The 26,339-nt window shown below is 48.1% G+C and overlaps 1 protein-coding gene across 16 annotated transcripts in view; it reads right to left on the minus strand.

Moving 5' to 3' along the window:
* The window catches only part of NRXN3 (neurexin 3), a 1,534,305-nt gene extending 1,508,578 nt beyond the window's left edge, over positions 1–25,727 (minus strand). For 14 of the 16 annotated variants that reach the window (XR_013959175.1, XR_013959176.1, XM_080644122.1 and 11 more), the window contains exon 1: positions 25,507–25,727. The gene's annotated coding sequence lies outside the window, so the exon portion shown is untranslated. Of the gene's footprint in view, positions 1–23,054; positions 23,073–23,751; positions 23,839–25,506 lie in introns of those variants that run through there. The other 2 variants (XM_080644123.1, XM_080644120.1) reach the window with 2 other exon arrangements.
* Between the last annotated feature and the right edge of the window lie 612 nt (positions 25,728–26,339).

Below are 26,339 nucleotides of genomic sequence, written 5' to 3' on the forward strand. Positions count from 1 at the left end.
AAGAAAAGCCAGCATAGGACTGAGTTCCATGAAAGCAGAGGGTCTTCCCCAGCACCCAGCTAAAGGCAGGGGCAGCCTCCTATATTTATTATGCATGCGTGCACAGGGCAAACAGGCCGACTGGCAAGGGCCGAGGTCTGCTGGATCATTTATATGCTAGCAATGGCATTCACGGAGCCGTGGGCAGAGTTCAAAGGAAAGAGCTGGAGAACAGACGTTCAAGACATAAGCAAACTGCTACACTTCTGCAGTTTCCGGTAGGTGGGGCAGAAAGGTCTCCTCAGGCGATTACACAGAGTGGTGCCAAAATATGTGTGCATGACATGCCGCTCCCACTGCCTATGACACACTCTCCAGCCCTGAATCTTAGCCTCCCACTTGCCTGGCAGGCTCCTTTAAAACCAAGGCTGTGTCACCACCTGGAGAAGGCCTGACTTAGAACCCCAAGTTGGGTAGGTGACCTCCTTGGTGTTCCTTCAGTAACCTACAGCTGCCTTCCTTGGAGACTTCCAATTCATCCATCTGTTCACAGCATTTCTCCCAAAGGGAAGCCTCCTCCAGTGCACTCAAATAAGACAGATTATTTACCTTTTAAGGAGCCTACACCTAAGTCTGGGAATGCGTCCTCTATGCCAAACATTGGCAAGTATGCCCCTGAGCAGATGTGACACTGCCAAGCAGTCCTCAGGGCCACCAGGCATGGATAAGGGCAGTGTTTAGAGCAAAAGGAGCCTGCCCACGAAGTGGAAGACCTGAGTGTCAGTCCCCACCCTACACTTTCTGGCTGGGTGACACAGGAAAAGCATCAAATTCCTTTTCATGTATTTGTATCATCTCTAAAAGTGGGGCAAGTTTCCCATGGCCCCCAGGCATGGAGTCCACCTTCCCATGGTGTGGTAACTGAGTACGACAGCCAGTCACACAGAAGCAAGTTTGAATCCCACCTTCTCCAATTTTCAGCTGTGTGATTTGGATAAGTGACTTGATGAGATTTGAGTTCAGTTTCCTCATCTGTAAAATAGGGCTAATAATAGTTTTCATGGATGGAATAAGATGATGCATGCAAAGGACTTTGTTACAAATGAGCACAGCTAGCAGTTTATTGATGGTAGAAGGTTATAATGGAAAGACCATAGGTTTGGACTGAGAAGATCTACCCTGGTTAGTGGAGTAATGATGGGCAAGCTGGGTTGTAAGGTTCAGTTTCCTCATGTGGAAAGTGGAGGAAACAAAACCATCTCTTCTCACTCTGGCCTAAGTCTCTCCCACTCAGGATACCTGCATTTACTGTTCCCAGCAGTGCATCCCCAGCCCCAGCTTTTCTGTGGCTTTCGCATCATTCAGATCTTATCTTAGCTCATCTCCTCTGATGGCTTTCCCTGAACCTCTCCAAAGTCACCCACCTCCCCTATATTTATTTTATTTCCTTCCTGGCAGTCACTTTTGTCTGAAATTGTCTAATTTTTATGTGTTTATTGTCTAGCACCTTTCTCATTAGAATCTCAGCTGTATGAAAGCAGAAAACCTGGTCTGCCCTATACTCAGCTGTATCCCCAGAGCCTAGAATGCTGCCTTGCACACGTTAGGGCTCAACAAACACTGAATAAATGAAGGCAGGAAGGAATGAGTGAACCAACATCCTCCAATATCACTGTGAAGAAACAAATGAATAATGCAAGTAAAAGTGCCTAGCACAGTGCCCGGTACATACCAGCCCCTTTGTGTTAATTTTCCTTGCTTTTCCTGGGAACTAATTTTTAAGCACTATAGTCCTTAAATATTATCTCAGCTTGGGATTTTAAAACTTGCTTAAATTGAGCCAAAGTTAATAGACGGAAGAAAGAAATAATGGGGAGGGGGAGTCATAATTAACCTCCACATGCAGATCTCTACCAAGCGCTTAACACCTACGAAATGTCTGAGCAACTGAGCCTCCCAGGATCCCCTGAGTGCTCCGGAAGACAGGTCATCAATTGAGCTACTTCTGCATCTGCACACGTTGCAGATCAGACACAAAGACAAATGACGCTCAGTCCAGTGCCAAGGGGTCAGCGCCAGCCGGGGTGTAGATTGCAGGCTGGACCCCTGAGAGGACTCAAGTCTAAAATTATACTGACCAGGATGGGGACCAAGATAATTACCCTAGGATGCTGGAGGATCCTGCCCTATTCTGAAAGTGCTGTCCCCTCTACTTAGCCATTTATCGCTGGAGCCCCTCTGCTCATTCTGGGACATCTCTACTATCCTCCCTTTAGTCCACCAACTTGGGTGGCTCTCTTACTCTACCCAAGGTCCCAGGCCAACATGATAGATTAGTCTGTCTTCCCATATTCTTTCAGATGCTGCCAGGCTATTCCAGGTCAAGCAGCCTGACCACCAGTAAGCAAAGGTAGCAATGACCCCACCTTGCCCATACATTCAAGGCATCTACATTCTAAGCCATTGAGCCTCAGCTGCTCCAAAGCTGAGAGGTAGCACATCAGAGGTCCAGAGGTCAAAGTGGCTGTCAGGACTCTATCTCCCCAAAGGGCTCTTTCCCAATGGGCTGGGCTTAAACTCTAGATAGCAGCCAGAACTCACAACCCTGACCCTCTCCCAACTTTCCTAGACAAGACACAAGAAATGCCAGATGTGACCCCTGCCAGATGTGAACCTTCACTTTAAATGTCAAAATAATTTTTTGCAATTCTCTATGTGCAGATACCACATTGCCTATAAAATGCCAAAGCAAGGCCACAATGGAATTAATCTGTGGTTCTCACCACTACACTCAGCCCATTACTCCCAGAAAACCATTATCATGTGGAAGAAACAGACTGATGTGGGTTGAATGCCATGCCCATGACCCAAATCCAGCTTGCATCATCTCCACTGGACTGGAGCACAGGCAGAATCTCCTCTCTATTTCTACAGGTCAAATTCTAGAGACAGAGGGGGAGAATTTGCCTGATGACCAGCTGCCAAAAACAGGTACTAGAATAACAAGAGTAGCAGAAGAGGTTGGGTGAGGCAGGAGAGACACAAAGAGGATGGCCCTCAAGCCACCACACATCAATGCCCCCAGTGCCTGGGGAGAGGGCTTTCTAAGGGCATGGGTTGACAGATAACCTTGAACTCCATCTTCTAGTCAGTTTGGCTACAACCTTGACCCCTTCAGTCCCACTTCCACGTGATACTCAAGTTTCTTAACGAAAGAGAGAGCCAGTGCTATTTACAACATATTCCTGGGCAAGCCTGCACATCCTAAATAGCTGCCCTGACTCTTTGGGATCCTTCACTTGGTGCTTTTCCAGCCTCCCCTCCTCAACTTTAAAGTTACTTAAACTATATTGAGTCCTGATGTCCAACCAGAGCAACCTGCTGTGTGACCTTATGAAATCCTTCATCTCCTTGAGCCTCAGTTTATGTATCCATAGAATGGGTGGTTAAATTAAACAAGCTCTAAAGTTTCATTTTAGCACTAATATTTTGTAATTCCATAACTGTTTGAAAGATAATCAGCTGGAGTCATCTGTAACAATGATATCCACATTATCAGAATTCAACCTGGACCTGAAACTTTCTAAAGTTTTCCTCAGCTTGGTAAATGTTTTTGTAAGTCAATTTCTCCTCCCCACATTATTATTCCACATAGAGGTGGTAGGGTAGGAAGGGAAGAGGCATTGGGCAGATTGAGGAGAACTCAGAAAGTACTGCTAACTGGCATCTCCTTGGAAAGAGAAAAATGTATATGTTCAGGTTCATTGGTTGACAACTCCTGAGGCCTCTCCTACCCCTCCCCTTGCTGAAATATGTGAAATCTGCCCCAGTGATCTGGAGCCATGCCACCCTCCCTGGGAGAGGAGGTCTAGTGCCAAGCTCCTGATGGCTACTCACATCAACACCCTGGGAGTCGTCCTCCACACGGATCTCTCTCTCATCCTATATCCAATTCATCATCAATTCCAGCCAATGGTACCACCAAAATATGTCTCAACTCTGCCAGCTGTCACCCATACCACCGCCCGCACTCCATCTCTGGTACCTAGCACAGTGTCTGGACTCAGCAGGTACTCAATAAAGATTTGTTGAGTGAATGGAGCCCAAGAGGACTTCTTTCTCCCTGAGAAACAGAACTAAAAGATAGTTCAATATTTCCTGCCCAGCCAAAGAATAAATAAGCACATTAAAACCCTGCACCATCACACCACTGAGTTAAGAATTCCCCTCACCCTCCTTCCCATTCAGGTCTCAAGACTCAAGCGTGACAATGAAACCACAGGCATCTCCTCACTGTGCAGATAAGATCTGAGTGTAAGTATCAGTTTAACATCTGAACAGCATTAATTCCCAGGAGCCGTCTCCTGCCCTTAAGCAGTGTAACAATATCCAAACAACACATACCCTGCACATGCACATGCTCACGCACATACACACACACATACACATCATGCTTGGGGCAGCAGAAGAAAGCAGGGATGTAACTCAGATCCCTCTCTGAGACCACATGGCACCGCCCACAGGAACATTAAGAGTCTGCACCTCAGTCCACTGGCCTGGCTGGAATGGTCTTCTCTTCATGAATGCAAAGGACACCCCTCCCACCCCACCCGCCCCCATCACCAGGGCCAAATTCTCAGAGTTTGCACACAGCTTGAAGAGAAGAAGGGATGATCTGATACCCCTGCTCACCCCCGTTTCTAGAACTCTGCATCCATCTCCAGGGAGTCACTTGCTACAGGTGAGCTGGAGGTGGTGTGCGTGGCTGTCTGCAGTCCCATCTAAAGATTTTCTTCATTATTTCACACTGGTGGCACTACCTCCAAACTTCCAATTCCATTACACGATCACTGGACGTGTCTAGAAGCCAACCTCTCAGCCCAAGACACAGAACCAGGCTCTCACAGTCCATCTGGCCACACAGCAGAGCAACTGCGGGGGCTGGGGGATCCCCACATGGGTCCTCTCCTGGAAAGTCCCAGCCTCCCCCGTCAGCTTCCTCAAATGCACTTCCATGTTGGCCCACCTGCCCCTCCATTCTGACTGCTCGGGGGGCACATTGCATCATGGTTAGGTGGTTAAGCTCTAGAGTCACACAGACTTGGTTCAGGTCTATACCCTCCAAAAGGGGTAGACCTGGGGGAGTCACATGACCCCGCCAAGCCTCCAGGCTCTGGTCTGTACAAGGTAATTCACAAGGCCTGCCGCACAAGACTGCATGGGAAGCCAATGAGTGAGCTACTGCATGAAAAGCTCCTTACAGATATCCCTTCTTACTTGCAGTCACTTTCTGCAGTTTCAGTTACCCACAGAACCACATGTCTGGAAATATTAAATGGAAAATTCCAGAAATAAACAATTCATACATTTTAAATTGCTCACCATTCTGAGTAGCACAATGAAATCTCATGTCCTGGCTGTGAATCATCTCTTTGTCTAGCATATCAACGCTGTATACACAACCTGCCCTTTAATCACTTAGGAGACTTCTTGGTGATGAGGGAGAAAGAGCAAGACTACATTCACATATCTCTTATTACAGTATCTATATATACACTGTTACGACCAAACGACCAGTCGACCAGTCTCAATGACGCGCACTGACCACCAGGGAGCAGACACTCAATGCAGGAGCTGCCCCCTGGTGGTCAGTTCACTCCCACAGGAGGAGCGCCACTCAGCCAGAAGCTGGGCTCAGGGCTGTGGTGGCGGGAGCCACTCCAAGCTCCATGGCAGCGCTATTGAGTGGCGGCAGCAGGCACAGTGGGCCAGGATGAGTGCAAGCGGCGCAGAACCAGCTTGGGCTCCTCCTTGGCCACCTGATACTTGGTGCATTGCTACATCCCTTGGAAGATGTCCAAAAACCAGCAATCGGACATCCCCTGAGGGGTCCCAGATTGTGAGAGGTCACAGGCCAGGCTGAGGGACTCCCACCCCCCTTCCCGGTGCACAAATCTGTGCACTGGGCCTCTAGTATTGTTATTGTTCTATTTTATGATTAGTTATAAATTAGTTGTTAATCTCTTACTATACCTAATTTATGAATTAAACTTTATCATACATACTAGAGGCCTGGTGCATGAAATTCATGCATGGGGGGGAGGGGCTCAGCCCAGCCTGCACTCTACCCAATCTGGGACCCCTTGGGAGCCTAAACCGGCAGTTGGACATCCCTCTCACAATCCGGGACCACTGGCTCCTAACTGCTCACCTGCCTGCCTGCCTGATCACTTCTAACTGCCCCCCCACCAGCCTGGTCACCCCTAACTGCCCCCCTCACCAGTCTGGTCACCCCTTACTGCCCCCTGCCAGCCTGGTTGCCCCTCAATGCCCCCCATGCCAGCCTGGTTGCTCCCAACTGCCCCCCCCCCCCCTGCAGGCCTGGTCACCCCATGCAGCCTGCTGTTTGGTCATTTGGTCGCCCTCACTAACCCCCTGTGGGCCTGGTCGCCCCACACAGCCTGCTGCTCGGTCATTTGGTCGCCCCTCACTAACACCCCTGCCGGCCTGGTTGCCCCACGCAGCCTGCTGCTCAGTCGTTTGGTCACCACTCACTAACCCCCCTGCCGGCCTGGTCGTCCCATGCAACCTACTGCTTGGTCACTTGGTCGCCCCTCACTAACCCCCCTGCTGACCTGGTCGCCCCATGCAACCTGCTGCTCAGTCATTTGGTTGCCCCTCACTGACCCCTCTGCCAGCCTGGTCGCCCCACGCAGCCTATTCAGTCGTCCGTTCGATTGCAATGGTCACTTAGGTCTCTCTCTCTCTCTCTCTCTCTCTCTCTCTCTCTCTATATATATATATATATATATATATATATATATATATATATATATATATATATGTATGTATAGGAAAAAGCACACTATAAAAAGGGTTTGGTAGTATCTGCAGTTTCAGGCATCCACTGGGGGTCTTAGAACATATCCTCCAAGGATAAGAGGAGACTACTAGATATAAAAGTGAGTCACTGATCGAGGCCAAATTCTTCTAATTCCTACTCAAACCCTTTCTACCAGACAACACTGCTGGTTGTCATTGTCCCTTTGCCATCAGTTTCCTTACCAATACCCTTCTTTTGTAGAATGCCCCTCCCAATTCACTCCTCTCCCCAAGGAAAGCCTGAAGGGTAGGCATCTAGGTGGTAACAGTGGTTCTCTCTGGAATGTGAGATTCCAAGTGAGTTTCATTTTCTCCTTCATGCATTTCTGTTTTCTGGATTGTTTTTCCTGTGTCTGTTATATTTTTCAGTATACATGGCACATGTATTCCTTGCTAAAATGAAAGAAAATATAAAGCTAGTCCAAAAATTCCCAGGCCTTGCTTCTAGAAGATAGTTCATGAAAGAGAACTAAGGGTGATGAAACATTCTCATTGGACCCTCAAGGTCTAGGCAAGAAGTGGCTCCATGTCACAAGGTGCCTGATTGTGGAAGGAGAAGCACCATCCATGAAGCAGGTGTTCACTGAGTGCTCACCCCGTGCGAGGTGCCATGTGTGCACAAAACAAAGTCCAAGCCAGCCCTCGGGGTGACAAGGTCCTATTCAGGCAGACAGACAATAAGCAACATAAGCACCTATGTATTATGTCAGGTGGAGTTAGGTGCTATGAAAATTAAGTAAGGAGGGGGATGAGAGTGCTGGGGAGGAAAATGCTATTCTAGGAAGGTGCTTGGGTTATGTTTGCCCAATGGGCTTCATTTGTGCAGAGACCTGGGGCGGGAAACAGCCAGGACAAAGGCTTAGAGGCTAGACTGGGCTTAGCAACTGGAATAGCCCAAGCGAGGAGAGTTGAAGGAGAGAGGGATGGAAAGTGCTGGGCTTCCCAGGTCATACTGAGGATTCAGGGGCTCCCAGGTCATACTGAGGACACAGGAGCTCACTTTGAGTGGCATGGGAAAGCCACTGGAGAATTCTGAGAGAGTTACATATCTTGACTTTCATCTTAAAGATCATTCCATTCTGCTGGGTGAAGAAAAAAAAAAATGTAAGGAGTCAAGAGTGGAAGCAAGAGTCCAGTAAGGAGGACAGTACAATAATCCAGACGAGAGGTGGTAGCAGTGGTTTGGATGACCAGAGTAAAGAGTGTGGTCATGTTCTTGGTCCATTTGTCAAGGGACAGCCTACAGGCTTTGCTGACAGATTAAACATGGGGCATGAGAGACAAAAGGAGTCCATGCAATTCTAAGTGTGCTAGGTGTAACTAGGAGGATGGAGTTGCTGCTTCTAAAACAAGAAGACTAGGCAGAGAAGGGCATAGCAGGAAGTAAAATATGTTAAAGCATGTCAGATTTGATCAAATTAGTATAAGACAAGGAGGTAGAAATAAGAATCAAGCAGGTGGTTCTATAAATTTAAGTTCAAGTGAGAGGTCCAGTCTGGACATATAGTTCTGAAAGCACTAAACTGAGCATTTTATCTACAATTACTCATCTAATATTCTGAACCACTCTGTGGAATGGCTGTGACTTTGTTCCTGTTTTTAAAATGACAAATCTGAGATTCTGAGACAGGAAGTGACTTGCGCCAAGTTTGAGCGCACAGAACAGACTCACTCGCATTCACAGCTGGATCTGTCTGATTCCACAGCACATGTTTCAGGCCTTTAAAAAATCCAGATTATAGTAACCACATGCCCAATAACTCAATGAGCATGACAGCCTGTGCCTTCCATGTTCAATAAGCCGAGCCCACCTACCTATGAGGTCTGCAATTTTTCTTGTCACCTGAACATCTGTGGCATCCAGGTCCCAGACTGATGTCTAGCTCTTCTGCATGGGCTTTTGCTTTGGTTTCCTGATTCCCCCTCGCCCCCCAATCCTCCAAGGGATCTGATATCAGGCTCTAAACACTAGCCTGCAGTACTGTAGCTCTATTTCCCCATCAGTTATTATTATTCCCCTGCCAGGGCAGGCATTCCAGGTGTCTGCTCTTGAGAGGTAACCATGAGTTTGGAGATGCCATGACATTGACCTCAGATGGCTCTCCCCACTGTGGGACCTTGTTCAAATCATTTGACTTTTATGGCTCAGTTTTCTCAACTGTCAGAGGATGGAAGTTAGATAGAATCTTTGAGACTATGAACTATGTGGAAAAGGTGAGTGTTCCTGAACAGGGGTATTTTACAGTGGGCCTTGGATCCTGCAGTTCCATTTTGAATCCTGGTTCTGATGCTCAGTGGCTGGAGAGCCATGAGCAATTTAATCCCTCCATCCTTTTCCTCCATTTCTAAAAAGAGGGTGACCATATCAACCCCACAGGGATGCCAGTAGCACAGTCATATGGCACATGGGTACTCTCTACGAGATAGTTTTCTAAATACTCACTTTAGAAAAGTCCAACAGCACACAGTGAGCCCAAGTTCCCCAATTCCACCTAGAGGCTTCCCTTCTTCCTTGGCACATGTAAAAGATTCTAGCATGCTCCACTCAGCCTTCTGATGACATTTTACCTCCTGACTTGACCTACCCCAAAACCTGACATCCTAACAGCTCACCCTTCCATTCATCCTGGTCTTATTTATTTGACTCCTACTCCCAAGAAAACTCTGGTATAGGTATTAGGAGGAAAGGAGAAAGGTGAAAATAAAATCTCCTTGCCTGTCCCATCCATCACCAGAAGCAGAAGCTTTCTATTAGCAGAATCAGATCAGTACAAAATAAAAATTATCACCAGAATTACTACCTTGCCCATGGCTCCCATATACCAGGCAGAACCACAAAGTGGTGTGAAGTGTAAAACAGAGTGTGGATCTGGTGTCAGCCCACTTGGTTTTCAATCCTGGCTGGATCAACTACTAGTTAGATGGCCTCGGACAAGTCACTTGATTCTGACCCTTCCTCAACTACAAAAATTATGTCATCCCCTCTGATTTATAGATAGAGACACTTAGGCTTGAAATGTAAAGTATCTATTCAGCCGATAAAAAACAAGGAGGGAGTTACCTGAAGTCTGTGTACATGACCCCAAAGCTCATGCTTTTCTCACCACATCTTGATACTCAGAGCACTGCAGGTTTACATCTCACTTACTTGCTGAGAGGCCTTAAGCAAATTACTTAACCTCTCTGAGATTCTATGTATCTCATATATAAAGTGAAGACCTCTACCTGCCTCAGGGGTCATCGTGGGGACCTGGATAGCATGTGAACAGCTCAGGCACAGGGTGTACATGAAGCAGTCCCTCTGTGACTTAGAGATCCATTCTCACTGCTACCTCAGGGATAATTCAAATTAGAGACATTCATATGTCCAAGGCAGTCCTGGAACAAGTAGGTCCTCCATAGCTATTCTCTGCAACTTAAAAGCCATATCCAAGACCATATGGCTATGAATGACAACGCTAATATTCACACACAACTCTTTGCCCCAAGTCTATGGCTCAGTCAAGCCAGCTCAGAGCGACTTGACCATCCAGAGACCTGAGAGCATCATGCTCCCACCACTAGCCTGCTCCCTTATTCCTCCTACCCCAGCTCAATTTTCAACTACCTAAACAGATTCCCACACAGCAGGAAAAATCACCAAGTCAGAAAAGCCCCCTTTTGCCAGCTCAGGGCAGGATCCCCTAGCAAAAATGCTTCTGCCTCCATTCCAGAGAACAGGAAGAATAACATCCTATTGACATCCTGAGGCATGAAGCAAATTAATTCTCCAAACACAGTCCAGAGCACATATTGGCCCAGTAAGGGTCAGCTAAATACACACAGAAACCAACACAACAATTCTGAAGCCATTAGATCCCTGAGGAAACGGTGGTGCTGAGAAGGCACCTATCAATCAAAGCTGATCCTGGAGGAGCCGTGCATGTACACACTGCCAAAATAATTAAAAACTCAAATCCATACAGCATGAATTCAGGTTCCTGTACCTCAGGCTCTGCCTGGGACACACCGCCCTTCAGAAGTATTTTGCAAGAAGCACCAACCTTCAGACTTCCCCTAAAAGATACTTAGCCCTTTTTCTCTGACTGACAAACCACAGGAGAACAATGTTGACAGGTGAAAATTGGTGTGGGCCTTCATAGTTACCCTCTTGCTCTGCCTTTTCCCCTTCCTGTCCAGGTGCCAGGATGAGTCAGATGCACCCACATGGACTATATTCTGGACCTGGCTCAGCAGAGCCAGTCAGCCAGGAGTGTCCTCCTTGTCCCTAGTTCTGCCAAATTCAATTATTTCTCCATACCACCTGCAGAGTTTTACTCCTACAACAAAGGTGAACATGCCACCCTAATTCATCCCATGTTTCCCAGGACACACAGGCTAAAGTCCAAAAGCCTTTTCCCACTATGCTATAGTTCCCAGCATCAGCTCCAACCCCCACCCATGGAGAAGCAGCCACATGCTTGGGGTGGGATGGTTCCACCCTCAGCTCCAGGGGCATTCCATTCTAATTGGTTCAGAGAAGGGCATGTGACCTAAGTTATTCCAACCAAAATGAACCCCAAGACTGGTTCAATGACTTGAGGAAGAGAAGTTCTCACTGGCTCTTAATGGTGTGAGTTCTAGAAATGCCAAGATATTTTACTACTATGGACAGAGCCAGTCTGAGCCCCTGATAATATCAGATGCCCCTAGACTGAAACAGAGCTGAGGTCCATTTTCTAAAATGTGAACCCAATCCTCCCCCCAAAAAAATTCTCTCTATAGTTAAGCGAGATTAAGTTGGGTATCCTGTGATAGGGATCATCCTAACTGAAACACCTACTATTCCAGGTTCTTCAAAAAGGTGCCTGAACATACCTCTCCAGCCCCCTCCCTCACTCAGCCCTCCACCCATATGCTGTAAAGGTCAGTTTCCTGTGTACTGGGGAGAAGTCCTCATTTTCTTTCCTTTCCTTATGCCATTTCCTTGGCCTGTCACCCTTAGTCTTTCTCCCCAGACTAAGATGTTGTTCTTTACGAATTCCACCTTTGCAATGAAGCCTTCCTCACATCTCTTCCCTCGCCACACCCCCCCATACCCCCCACCCCACAGGACATAGGCATCCCCTCTAAGGAAACCACCATATTCTCCGTGGAAACCCCCATCCTCTCCCTGGAAATACACATGGTCCCTTCTATTCCAGACCCAAGCCTCCTGCTAAGATTATATACATTCATGAGGCCCTTCACTAGAGAATGCCAGCCATTACTTTCCTCTGCACTAAACACAATGCCCTAGGTAAAGGAAGTGCCCAGTAGATGTTTGCAAAATGGAATTTGTGGAAGTCTGCACCTGGCCAGCTTGGTCTGTGAGTAGTGTTGGCTTTCCAGAGGCATTTTCCTCTATCATCTACCAGACCTCTGTGGACCACAGATGTGCATTTTGAGAGATGATGGCCTGGGGAACACTATGGACAAGGAAGGGGTAGGAGATCAGTAGGGGATCAGCAAATCAAAACTGCATTGCAAACCTCCTTTAAACACAGTATTCAAACTCCAGCAAGCCACTGGAGTCCCTTCACGTGCCCACAAAGGCTCTCTCTAAACCACTTCTATCAAATCCACCCCAACCATTGTGAAATTCTCCCTAGCTCAGCTCCCCAGGTTCCAGTCCCAGCTGTGCCATTAACCACTTGCATGTTCTTGGGCAAGTAATTTAACTGCTCCTGGCCCTCATATCTACATTGAAGAAGGTAAACTAGCCATGCTCTAACACTCCACCCACTCTCTAAGATGCTAGGATTCTATATAAAAAAAAATTGATTTTCTACCTTCCCAACCCCTCATTTGGAGAAATCCAAGACTCTAACACTAAAAAAAAAAAAGAGTTAGAGTTTTTCCCACCTGTAAGCTCTGTCTCTTCTTTATTTCCTAGGTAAAGGGACATATTTTCTCCCAAGAAGGCTAACATGGTGCCTGCCTTATGTGCCAAGGAGAGAGAGGCTTGGCAATCCTCCCTTCCTTCTTAAAACATAAAACCTAAGATGGCAAAATTTGCCAGCTGCCTCATTACACCCAAAATCTAAATCTGGAAGCTCAACGCCATGAGTAGCTGTTGTGGAAAAGTGCTCATGATGCATCTTTAGGTGAAAATTCAAGCTAGTGTGACAGCTTCCAAAACATGATTTCCATGCCTGGCACAGAGCGAGCTCTCAATTAGTATTTGCTAAATTAGTGAATGGACTTCTTTTCAAACAAAATAGCACACCCTGGATTGTGGATACTTAGAAAATTAAGCTGGAAAGACAGCAACCAAATTTTCCCATTAGTAATTTCTAGAGGGGGGACTTACAGGTGACTTTTTGTTCTGTAACATATATTATTTTGTAATCAAATCATTAAGTTACTTTTATAAGGAGTTAACTGGTGTAAAAAGAATAACTACACAGATACAAAAAAAGAAAGAGTGACTGTCATCCAAAATCCACAACCTACACAGAAGCCGAACTTCTTACCACCCACACACCCACCCCTTCTCAGAGAATGTTTCCCTGCCTTCCCTTTTCTGGGGAGTTGAGTGATCGCCTTCAAGTGTTCACCTCACCAGAGTCACAGCCCAGTACGGAGGCAGCCCCCATTCCTCCAAGACCTGGAGAAAAGCAGACAGGAAGCTAGCCTGTCCACTTCTGGCATCCACCTTGACGGAACCATCCCATCAATCCTGGAAGAGAATCCAGGGAGGGTATGAACAAGGTTCTAGCTCATGGAGCCCCTATCTATATGTGTGTAGTCCCTTACCTGCAGGGTGGGGCAGGAGGCTGAAAAAAAATGAATTCCCATATCTTGGAAAACTTTTCGGGAATTTAATATTTGATCAGTGCCCCATTATCATATCTCCTTTCTCTCCCTACATCTTCCTGCCTCTACTTATAGCTCTAGACCAAGTCCATGGCCTGAGTTCTTGTCCTTCTTCCTAGCTCGCCTCCCATCTATTCAGAACAGAGCAGCTCAAGGTGGGCCAGGGGCCCACACAACTTGGGAGCAGAGGTGACCTCAGGTGAACCCACCAGGAGCGTGGTCAGGAAGACACCAGACAGAGGAGGAGGGATGTAACTGCAGGTGATAAGCATCTCACTAATTAGCAACAGGTAAGGGAGAGAAGAGGGGGACAGAGGGCAAACATTTGCTATGGGCTCCTGGGCCAACAGACCTAGAAGGAGGCTGGCCTGGTAGCTCTTACAGAGGGAAGAAACATGGAGAACCCTCACAGCACAGAGGGGCAGCCATGCCCCAAAGAGGCCCTCTGTTTCCTCCTTCCTCTGGGTTCTCTCTGACCCAGAACAAGCAGGCCTGTGGGCTCTGGGGGAACTCCCAGCACTGCCAAACAGGTGAGGTCCAAGCGGCCCAGACAAGGCAGAATTCAGAGAGGCCCACCATCTGTGAATGTAACCTCTCAAGCCTCACTTTCCTCACCTGCAAAAGGGGATATGAATTCCCACTTTCCCTAGTTGTGGAGATTCAGGGAGATAATTTTGGAAAAACATTTTGCTCATCACTTGGCATCTGAGAGTTCCATATGTGGCCCAGGATTATCAGCATTTTCTTAACTTCTCTGATTTTCCTCACCCTCAGCTCCTCCTTCAGCTCTCAGAACGAATACTCATTCTCCTGAGCCACTTTTCCACTCGGAGGTGGGATGTTAGAGGAGGGTCAGACAGACCTCAGTTTTAGTCCCAGCCTGGGCACCTCTCTGTGCTTCAGTTTCCTCATCTGTAACAAGGCAACGATAACAGCAGCACCTCCCTCCAAGACTCATTGTGAGGATTCAGTGAGGTGACACATGTGAGGCCCTCACCTTAGGGCCCGCATAGAGTGAGCACTTGATCAGTTCTAGCTGTTATTTTGCCCCTGACTTTACCCTTTCAAATTAGGTCCCCATAATTCCCAGAGCCCCCAGTACCTTTCCTTCAGAGCACTCATCATAATTTGTAATTAGAAATTTCTTTGTTTTGTTTAATATTTGCCCTTCCACCCAAGCATAAAGTCCATGAGGGATAAACCACATGTCTCCCCTGATTGTGGCTGCATTCCTGGTACTGTGCCTGGACAGAGTAGGTATTTAATAAATATATGTTGGGAATAAGTGCATGAATACTAGTAAATGAATAGAATATTAGCATTAGCATGGATGATCACCAAGGTCCCTTCTAGCTCTGAGAGCCTCTGACTACTCTCAATTTTTTGACAGTTTTAGAAGAAAAGCTTAAAATGAGCCCCCGAGAAGCTGTTTCACAGATCCCCGGGGAAGCCTCAGGATGCATGCTGCCGACAGACTTCTGAACACTCAAGTTGTGCAGAGACTTACTCTGATTTTTTTTAAACCTGAGAAGAGAGCTGAATTTCCAGGTTAGGTTTATCTTCTCCTCCCTCAGGGCTGCCGTACACAGGTCACTCAACACGGTGGGCAGCAGGGACCCAGGCCAGGCAGACAGGCTGTCCCGTGTCCACAGTGGACAGTCAGTCCTTGGCAAAGGAGGTCACACCTCACAGAGCAGCGGGTGACCACAGCAGTCTCTATCCTCACCTTTTCCTCCTCCAAAGAGAGAAGACTTCACGTGTGTGCATGGAACACAGGGGGCTCTGGGACTGGCCCTGGATGTCACCACCTCACCCAGCCACAGAAAGTGCTTGCTTTCAATGCAGATTCCCAGGCCCTGCTCCAGAACTCCTAAATCCCATCTGTAGTGGAGCCTGAGGATATGCATTTTATTAAAACTCCCCAGACATTTTGGTGCATGCCAAAGCCTGAAAAGTGTCATTCTAGTAACAAGAAAACGGATCAATGTAAGCATTGTCCCCTGGAGGCTGGGTGTGTATAACCAATTACCTCTGCACTTCTAACCTAACCCTGGAAGTGAAAGCTGGTCCAGCCTGCAGACACCTGCTTTGCGGTGAGGCTGTTCTGAAACACTGGTTGGCAAGCCTTATGGAATCACGTGGGAACATTTAATTAAACTATACTGATGCTGGTCTTCCCCCTAAAGATTCTGACTCAGTTGATATGAGATGCAGCATAGGTTTGGGATTTTGATACGGTGATTCTAGTGTACAGCAAAGTTTGAGAACGACTGCTCTAACTTACCCTCCCTGCCCAGCTCCCACCTCACCAGTGCAGACACAAACACCACCAGCTCTCAGAATAGCCTCCACCCCATCAGAGGGTCGGCCTGAGAAAGAAAAAACACTGGGGTTGATATCACAAGACCCTGGATTTCTGGGGCACAGGATCTTGTCAGAGGATCCATTCTAAAAGCCCCACGTCTTTATCCCCTAGAAGTTATAAGTGACGTGTGAGCAGGCGTTGGTGTCCTCGGTGTGCATGACACAACAGAACACAACTGTAATGTCCCAAAGTCCCCTTTACTGGAGTTGCATCCCAGCTCCTCCATTTACCAACTCTGCAACCTCAAGCAAGTTAGTTAACCTGTCCACCCCCACTTTCCTCATCTGTAAAATGGGAATAACATTACCTAACACTAGCTCACTGTATCCTCACAACTTACATACAAAGCACTTAACACAGTTGCTGGAACATTAAAAGCTCAATCAATCTCAGCCAACGACAATAGGTGAAATGGTCCGTTTGGTTGCTCACTAGATGCTTCGTTATTTTCTTCCTTGATGGGGGTGTGGACCCTTAGGAGCTGTTCTGCCAACCTCAGATACTTACTACTCCTCTAGGGGCCCTTTTCTAACTTGCTATTTAGCTTCTCTGAGCCTCAGTTTCCTCATCTTCAAAGTGGAGGTATGAAAGTACTAACTCACATTCATTCAAAGAACCAGTGAGCTAACCTATGTAGATTGCCAACACAAGGCCTAGCCCAGAGTCACTCAAAAACCAAAGGTGCTGGGGAAGGTGAGTAACAAGTCTTTCTCCCCCTTGAACTGAGGTTCAGCAAAGAGCCATCTCCACCCGCTCTGGTAGCCAAGGAGTAGAAAGGATGAATCCTGAAGGCCCATGAGGAGTTGACAATTCCAAATTTGGAGCCAGGGAAAACGGCATCCCCGCTTCCCCAACGCCGCCCCTCCTGAGCTGTGCTGAAGAATGCTGACTCCAGCTTGGGGCCCCTCTCACTAGCTCCCCATCCTCCTCACTCCATTTAGCTCTAGCAATCCAATTCCCTTTCCTCCACCCGGAAATCGATGTTTAATTAACACATTATTGGAAAAATAAACACAGTCTTCAATGGGGCTGCAATGAAGCTAATGCAGCTCAGCTTGGGGGCTACAGACCATCCCTTTAGCCACTAAAAGGCTCTGCTCTTCCCTGAGTCTCAACCAAGAAAAAGTTCCCCCTTCCTCCCTGGAGTCCTAATCTTGGGGGATCCTGGCTTCCTCCCTCTGTTTCCTCCCTCATTGTCCCTCGGCAGAGAGACCACCCATCCCTTCTTACCCTTGACCCTCTGACATGGACACATGGGAAAGGAGGAGAAATTTGGTGTCCTCTGTTCCATGGGAGAAGAGGCACCTCCTTCTGAACACCTCCCCCCAGCTTCTATCTGTGAGGCTGTGGATGGTCCTGTCTCCCCTTTTCCTCCAAACCAGACCATCCCTCATCCAGCCTAGGGGTCAGCAGCTCTCTTGCCCCTGCTGAAAGAGGGGAAGAGGCCCAGGGTTGGTTGAGCATGATGGGGAGCTCCAGAGGGCCCTCTCAGACCTCAGACCTCAAGAGCTGACCTGAAGATCTCCCCCTGGCGAATTTGCTCCTCTCACACCCATTTTAGGTGCTCCAACTCCCACCCCCTCTTTTCCAAGGTTCAGGGTAGAGAGTGGTGCAAGGTCTCAGAGAACACATGAATTCTGGAGTCAGACCCAGGCTTGAACCCAGGGTCTGCTACTTCTCACTGTGTTATCCTAGATATGGAACCCCACTCTGACCCCTGGGTTTTCATCAGGCAAATGAGGGAGGACAGTACCCACCTAAAGGAAATAGAGCAGAACATGATGCTCTGCTAACAGCAGGTGCTAGATGACTGTCCATGTAAGAGCATCTCGCACTGAGGGCCAAGCCCTTGCAAGGGTCATGGGGAATGTGGGTCCATCAGGGAACAGGGTTACAGAGCAAAGCAGAGATAGACAAGTTGCAGGTTGTGTGCCTTCTGCCAACCCACCACCATCCCAAACAACCAAACTGCTCCTCTGACAAGGGACCTGAGCAGGGAAGAAGGTACCTGAGACACCATGGGAAAGTTTCCAAAGTGCCATCAAAAAGGTAACCAGCAATGCCACTCCTGGGCAGCAGCTTCCTGTCCTAAGCCTAGTGTGCCTCTGACTGGCAGAAACATCTTCACCAGATCTGGGTAGTGAGCCAGACGCTCAGGAAGTTCCCAGGCTTAGGGGATCCCTGGGTTCAAATCATAACCTTGCCACTTTCTACCTGTGTGACCTTGACATGTTACTTAACCTCTTTAGGCCTTAGTTTCTTTTTTGTAATATAGAGCTGATAACAGTACCTACTTCATAGGGTTGTGGGAAGATTAAGTGAGATAATGCATGCCAAGTGCTTAGCATAGTATTCGGCACACAGTCAGAACTCAAATGTTGGCTAGTAGAGGTAGTTGTAGTAAGAGTAGTTAGGATAGTAGTAGTAGTAATGTTGGTAGTAGAACTAGTCATAAGATTCAGATCTTAATCCTTTAAAGAGTGAACAAGTGAAAGTGTCTCTGAAGAAAGGCTCTACTCTCAGCCACCTGCTTGCCCTAAAATTGGATTTCCCTCTCTGGCATGCCCCTTTCCCCTCTTTATCCCATTAACAGAAAATGGGTGATGTCATCTCAAAGAAGGATGACCATATATTTTATCATCCAAACCAGGACACTTCTGAGAGTTAATAATTACACCAGGACAAAGGCCTAAGTGGGACTGTCTCTACAAACCAGGGCATCGGGTCACTCCCCCTCATGGTCACACAGAAATGGCTGCATGCCCTGTCTCAAGGTTTTGGCAAAAGGTAAGACTTCCCTGGTTCTCAGGATCCATGTTACTGCAGACCCCTCTTCCCCCCACAATACTAACCCATGCAAAACACACACACAACTTGGGTAGGACCTCTAACCCCTCCCTGATTCAAGACCAAGGCAGAATGGCTGATAGGAGCCCTTCATCCACATTTCATGACATTATGTTCTCCAGCCAGCCTTTGGAAACAGAGAAAAACACACTGAAGCTAATGTCTGGGCCCAAGTATCCCTTTTCTGAGGAACAGGGCTAAGCGAGAAGCACACAAACTCCCAGGTTATCCAGACCCAGACACCAGCTGCATGGACCTCTGAATAGGCCCCTGCTGCATCTGAGAGTGACCTTGATGTGAAGGGCTACAAAGGACTGAGAACCTGGAGCACCCCCCTCGGATCTCCTCCTCCAACACATTCAGAACACAACCTTGACCAGCACGCTGACTACAGTGACCTTGGAGTCCACCAGTCTTCCTCAAGTCTCCCTCCAGCTCTGAAGGAGTAGTCTGCCCTCTCTAGAGGCAACTACTCTCACCAACCTCACCAATACCCCACTCCCCTCTGATTGAGGATGAAGGGGAACTGAAGGGGACCCCAAGCAGCCACCAGCGCAATACCCAATAAGAAAGGGTGCATATCTCATAGGCAATATGATAGTGTGGAAAGAGCATTACCTGGGCAGCCAGGAAACCTGGATTCCAGCTTTGTCTCTAGAACAAAATTGGCATACAACTTTGGACAAAGCATTTAATCTTTCTAAGGGCACTGAACGAGATAATGGTGAGCTCATCTCCCTTTACCTCTAATAGTATATATGTAAGGATCATGAACTTGGGCTATGAAATAATATAGATCTGAGTTCAAATCCTTGATCTGCCATTTTACTAGCTTACTTTATGTACGTCTTGGTCTCCTCCCCTGTCAAGGACAGGTATTAATAGTATATTAATTGAGTTGTTCACTGAGTGAGAAAAAAAAAACCTTGGTAGAGAACTTGGTATAAATTAAGTACCTCAGAAATGGTAGCTTTAAAACTACTATGACTACTACTGTGATGATGATGGTGATGATTACTAATATTAGAGGGACCGTGAAGGAGGCAGAGTCACTGGGACCAGGCATAGAGAAGACCTTTCTATATGACTCAGAAAGTTTAACACTTCGCAGTTCCTCCAGCAGATCTTGAATTTGTAGGCAGGGGTAAGACAGCCCGAGGTAAAGTTCAGCTTCCCAAAAGATAGGCGTCAAGGTGCTAGAGAAGAAAAGAGAACCCTAACACTGTACGGTTCTTTCCTCCGAGCAACAAATATTTGCTGAGCATCTATTATGTGCCAAGGCACTGGGAACACTTCAATGAACAAGACAGACAAAGGCCCTGCCCTCCTGCAGCTTGCATTCTAGAGGGGAAGACAGACAAGATCACTTTAACACTTCCATATAGAAATGGTATTAGGTAGTGATCAGCCCATTAGAATTAAAGACAGGGTAATGGGCTGGAAAGTGGCCCAGAGTTGGGGTAAGGGGGCTATTTTAGAAAGCCAGCCAGGAGAGGCCTCTCTGAGGAGGCATCACTAGAGCAGAAACCTGCAGGAAGGGGTGAGGAGCAGGCCCCCCCGCACAGCCCCTGCCAAGCCCAGTACTGCCACCTGTGGCTGGCCCAGCCACAATGCTGCACTTGGTCATCTGTAGAGCAGCCAGGGCTGGCTTCAAGGGTCAGAGCTGTGGCTCAGCTGCCCCCTCCACACAGGAGCACACCTGGGGGACATGGGCCTGACACAGCAGACCAATGCCCCAGGCCAGCGCTGCATTTCTCATGCTCACTTTGGAAGGGGCGCTTCTACTTCTGCAAGTCTCCCATGCACACACAAGGGTCACTAAGGAGAATGCGCCGGGGCATCCCAAGAGCATTCTTTCCTCTGCGTTTGGCACAATCATTGCCCCTGAGGCATCCTGCTCCACACTTCTCCCCTTTCTCAGGCAATGACGTAACCCCTTCTCCCTAAGTCCTCAAGGTCAGCCTCGGGAGGGGAGACGGACGTCAGAAACGAAGGACAACCGGCGTCTTGCTCTGAGGATTTTTCTTCTCTTTGAGACAACATCTTTTCCAATCTCGTGTATAATTGCTAATACAGACGCACACCTTCAGCCAAAGGAAAGAGAAGATGGCGTCTGGTAGTTAAGGCAGCCGAGCCAGGAGCGCACTGGGCTAGGCTGCTGTCCTGTGGGGCGAAGGACGATTGCAGCTCTGCAGCCTCCAAAGAGGCTGAACCGCAAGGTGGCTGATAACGCGGAGAGCATGCTGAGCGGGGCCATCCTCCTGTGCTCTGCCCAGGCTCCCGAAGGCAGGGAAAGCCCTCAATTTCGCCCACCTTCAGTCTGCATCCACCCACAGTCATCTGTGCGCACCACCCGCCCACGGGCTGGCCTAGGGGCCGCAGGGATCTCATAAGGCTCTCCACACAGGCTTCCTGCTGGGGACCAGAGCGGTTTCTCCCCCTCCACCTTCTTCTCAACTACCTGCAAACTCCACTGGCCTCTCTCTCACACTGAACACCTCCACCTTTTGCCTTCCTCCCCCTCCGAGTGAGGGAAAGTAAGCTGCCCTCCCCTGGTGCCCCCACACCTCTCCAGAGCTATCCGCCGGTACATGCCCAACAAACCCACTCACACAGCACACAGAGGCAGGCAGCCTCTGGCTCCAACTGCACGCTCGGTGTGGACGATCCCATGTTGTCCAATTGGAGGCACACCGGCGCCAGACCAACACAAACACCCCTCCTGCCCTCACCGAAAACAACACAAAGGCCACCAAGAATTTCAAGACCCGATGACATCAGTAGAGCCAGAGCCGGGTGGGACAAAGACATCACTCCATCCTCCTAACAAACCACCACAACTCCGGGATATTCTGCAGTGCCCTCTGGCTTGACACAGCCCACTGAGCAGAGCTGTGTGTGCCGGGGTGTGTGAGAGAGCGCACATGTGTGGGTGTGGGGGGCAGGGGGGGCAGGGGGGCTGTGTCCTAGCGTCCAGGCATCAAATCTCCACAGAGGTGACCCAGTCCAGACTGCCTTCCCTGGGTAACCTTCCTCTGATGTGCCGCAAACATATATTACACGGATGGTTAAATTGGATCATTATCACTGGGTGCTTATTTGGCACACACAAAAAAAATCATTAATGTCATCTACTCCCATTCCAATCCCCTTTTCATGAGGGCCCCTCCCCCAAAGACTCTCCAACATGCTAATCCTATGAACTGCGACACAACACAGCTTTCGGGAAAGAATAATGGTGAAAAGAAAGAAGAGAGCGGTGTGGGGAGAAGACGTGGATAATGGTACTGCATTTCCCGTATGAAGATGGGCGGAAAGGAGCCATGGTGGAGGTAGGGGTGGGGAGAGCCATAAAGGGGGATGGAACCAAATGAAACCAAGCCTTTGGTCGCCTGCGTCCGTGTGAGAGTGTGTGTGTAAGAGCGTGTGCAAGTGCGTGTGTAGATGTGCCGACTTAGCCCTCCTATCAGAAGGCTGCATCCGTGTGGCATGTAGGAAAGGCCATCGCACCACTGTTGTGTTGCAAAAAAAAAGAAAAAAGAGCCGCAGAGCCATCAGAATCAGAATTTTCTCATCGAGATGGAAAGGGCTAGAGAAAAGGGGGAGGGGTGGAGGTAGGGGAGAGGGGTGTGTGGAAATAGAAGGCAAGAGCATGGCAGAATTGGGGGAGGATGGAGGGGGAAATTGGCGGTGGGGTGGGGAAAATTGCACGCACACAGAGATATAAACACACACAATACCCAAACGCCAACCCCACCGCTCCACTGTTCATCCAAGACTGACAACGCGTCCCCCATCTCTCCGCTGCCTCTCTGTGCCCCAAAGCTGGTGCCGATGGGTTTCTATATCTCAGTTTTGCAGCAGTGGGCTAATTACAACCAAGCCCCCTCACCAAATTAACCCCTCCCCTCCCTCTCTTTTTTTCTCTAACAGGCCAATTGAAGAATAATGTGTTTTTAGAGATAATGGATTTTTTTCTTCCCAAGGAGCGAGAGAAAGGGGGATGCAGGACAGAAATTCTGCAAACCAGTGACTTGCAACCTCACCTTCATCTCCCCTCCTGTCCCCATTCCCTGTGACATCTCATCTACCGTTTCCAACCATCCCCGTGTCCCCCAGCACCCAAAAGAAAAGACCTTCCTACCATGCACATCGACAAACACACCAACCGCCACCCAATCTCAGTAGCCGATCTCAAAACCCCAAGCATCAACCCACCTCGACACATCCTTTCCCTTATATAAGCAGCAAATCATCAACATATTCAGTAGAAACACAGCATTAAAAAGAAATCAACCAAAGGAGGCCAGACCCCCTCCCGTCAAACCCCCAATAATTAATAACAGGGAGCTACCAGAGAAGCGAAGACGTGGTTGTCTCTCGAAATCTAGAATCTCTTTGATTTCTGACCCCTTAATCTTAAGAAACAATTTTTTAAAAATTATTATTTCACCAAAAAGGGCCAGAAAGCTCCAGAAAAGGGCATTCGCACAATCCGATTGTTTTTGTTTTTTTTAAAAAAAAAAAAAAAAAACATTAACCCAGCCCTGTTGCTCACTTTAATAGCGAACTTCCAGCATCCAGCCTTTTTTCCCCTCTTCTAGAAGGAAGACTGGCTCGCAGGATGAACCCCAGGCTGCAGAAAATGGGCCAAGAGCCCTTACTCTCCACTCCCAACCAAAAAAAAAAAAAATCAAACAATAGGAATATCTCTGCACAACCAACACCCATCTGAAATGTCGTTTGCCCCAATATGACTTGGGCAGATTAAGCCAGAAGATTAAAAAAAAAAAATACCAGCCTGGCTATGTCTCTCTCCCCTTCGTCCCTCCGCCACGTACCCAGTAGCCCTTAGGTAAACTTGCCCATCATAACCAGCGGGACCATTTTAACTTGCAAGGCGATGCAGAAGCCCTTGAATGACGGAGGGAGGCTCTACCCAGAATGGCAGATTCATAAAGGGTGACTTCTTCGGGCTCCCCAGACCTAACCTCCAGGTGCCCCCAGATAGACTATCCTGGCTATGGAGTCACCTAGCGCGCTGGGAGTTCAAATTTCCATTGGAACCTTTATCACAAAGGCAAACGGTCATCTGACCCCCGAAACGACACCGTCTTCCAGGTGTGACAAGAAGCGCCCCTCTCCCTACCAGAGCAGAGAAAGAATGAAAATGTTGGGGTGGGTAGTGGTGGTAAAAGAAAACTATCTCCCCAAGCGGGAATCGCCAGAGGAAGCGGGGAGGTGACAGCTCCCGCTCTCCCAGTTCTCCTGTTTGGCTGGACTGTCTTGCTCCATCCTAGGCTAGCTTAGGATGATCCCTGACCTTTGCATTAAAATAATTTTTTAAAATGATGATCACGGGAAAGAAATCCTAGTTTCCCTAAACCCCAAGAATGGTTAGCAAAAATATCATTTTCTCACTGCATGACAATATTTCTACATTCAAATCAAAAGAGGAAGGCATTTAATGGAGGAAGGGAGAAATTTATTTTTTTAACAAGTAATCACAGGGTAAGTCACCTGCAAAGCAGTCGAGCCCATAGGTTGTATTACATCACTGGACTCAGAAGGGATGGGTGTTGGGGGGGACAGATTTTTTTCCCCTTGTCATCAGGAAGATGTTTCTAAAGCAGTTAAGTTTTGTGGTTAAAAAAAAAACAGAGAGGAAAACAGCTGAAACTCTGGGCACAGCACAATGCCTTGAAAAAAATACATCGAACCAGCCTATAAGGTCACTGAGAGCTTGCAAAACCCACAGTGCTTACACAGAGTGGAAGTTTTCAGGCAAGCCTGCTACTAAATCATTAATATAAACAAATGGAAGGCAGAAGAGGAAGGTTCCCTTGTAACCGATCCAAATAGGAGTGCACACACACGCGCGCGCACACACACACACACTCACACACACTCTCACACTTGCTCACACACACTCCCTTTCCACCTTCTCTGAGGATGCCCACCTTCACCACAAGACAGTGGGGGTCCAACCTGAACCTTCAGACTCAAGCACCACCTCCTTACACTCCCTCCACCACCACCCCCAAAACCACACTTAAACACACTCACACACATGTATATACCTCAATTCCTCAACAGCTCGGGAAATCCCTGTCTCAATTCAATTTTGTCTTCTTGAGATCCTCAGAATGTCCCTTCTTCTCTTTCTCATTTGAATCAGCCCCTTCCCCAGAAATTATGATAATAATGATAAGGGGGAAAGTGGCTACAACATGCTGAACAAAAAGTATCTGCCCAAAATGAAGTGATGGGCACACGTCCTTTTAGACTAACCATGCAGGGAAATAGGAGAGAGGCTTTATAAAAAGATAAAAAATCTCAAACATTCTCTGACTTTTTGCACATCTGGAGCAAAAGGACTCAACTTCCAGGAGAACTGAAGGGGGGAGAAAAAGGCAGTTGAAAAGCCATTCCCATGGTCAGCTGAGGCTCTCTGATCCAACATTCAGGGGGAAAAAAAAATCTAGGTTGGTCGCTCCCAACTGAAAACTTCTACCCTCTCTGGAGCTACCGCCTCCGGAACGAAGAAGCACCTTGAGTTCTTTCACAGCCCGCCTGCATTTGCCCCCAAATCTTACCTTTCCCGTTGAACAGAAGATTTGGGATCTGTTTGTTTGCTGTTTAATCAACTGAGTTTGCTGGGTCTGTTTCCTCTTTGGGAAGGTTCAAATTCCAGAATCTTTCTTCTTTTCCCCTCTCTCTCTCTGAGAGGGAGTGACAGGGAAGAAGGGAGGAGGGTGTTGGAGGTGCGAAAAGCAGGTCCTTGGTGGTTCGAGATGCTGGCAGCTTCGCGAGGGGAGGATACGCTCGCCTCTGCCTCTCAGTGAGTTGCATGCAAGAGGAGATGTGTAGGGCTGAGCTCTGAGCCTGAGACTGCCGGAGGAGCCCAGGAATTTCACGCACTCCAGAGCCGGCCCCTCCCTCTCCCACACAGACCCAGGCATTTAAAGAGACAGCCAGGCTGCCTGGCTCAGGGCTTCACCTCCTCCCTGACTGTTTTGCAAACAGCTGAGAAGATACCATCAGAGAGGGGCCCTCTGCAGCCCCCTAAGACTAAGGGTGATGGTGTCAGGAGCTCAGCTCTCCCCTTACCCCAGCTTGAGGAAGGTTCTTGGCTAGAACTGGAGCAGGAATTAAAATAAAGACAAAATCCTCATTTATAGCTTGGGTAGACTAAGCCACTTCTCACTGCTGAAGATGCACGTGTCTCATCACAGTCTGGGGAGCGCAGAGGACCCTGACCTAGAAGTGTGCCTCAGTTTCCCTAAGTAGTCATTCCTCCTTGCAAAATCAGGGCAATTCTTGTGCATCTGGTGGAAGTCAGGGCTGTAACTAGGACACAAATCCATTCCTTTCACAAGCACTTTGAATGGCTGTTAGGACGAGGCACAGTGCATGGGATGAGGGCTGG

This window comes from Plecotus auritus (assembly GCF_963455305.1).
Source record: "Plecotus auritus genome assembly, chromosome: 1".
NCBI lineage: Eukaryota > Metazoa > Chordata > Mammalia > Chiroptera > Vespertilionidae > Plecotus > Plecotus auritus.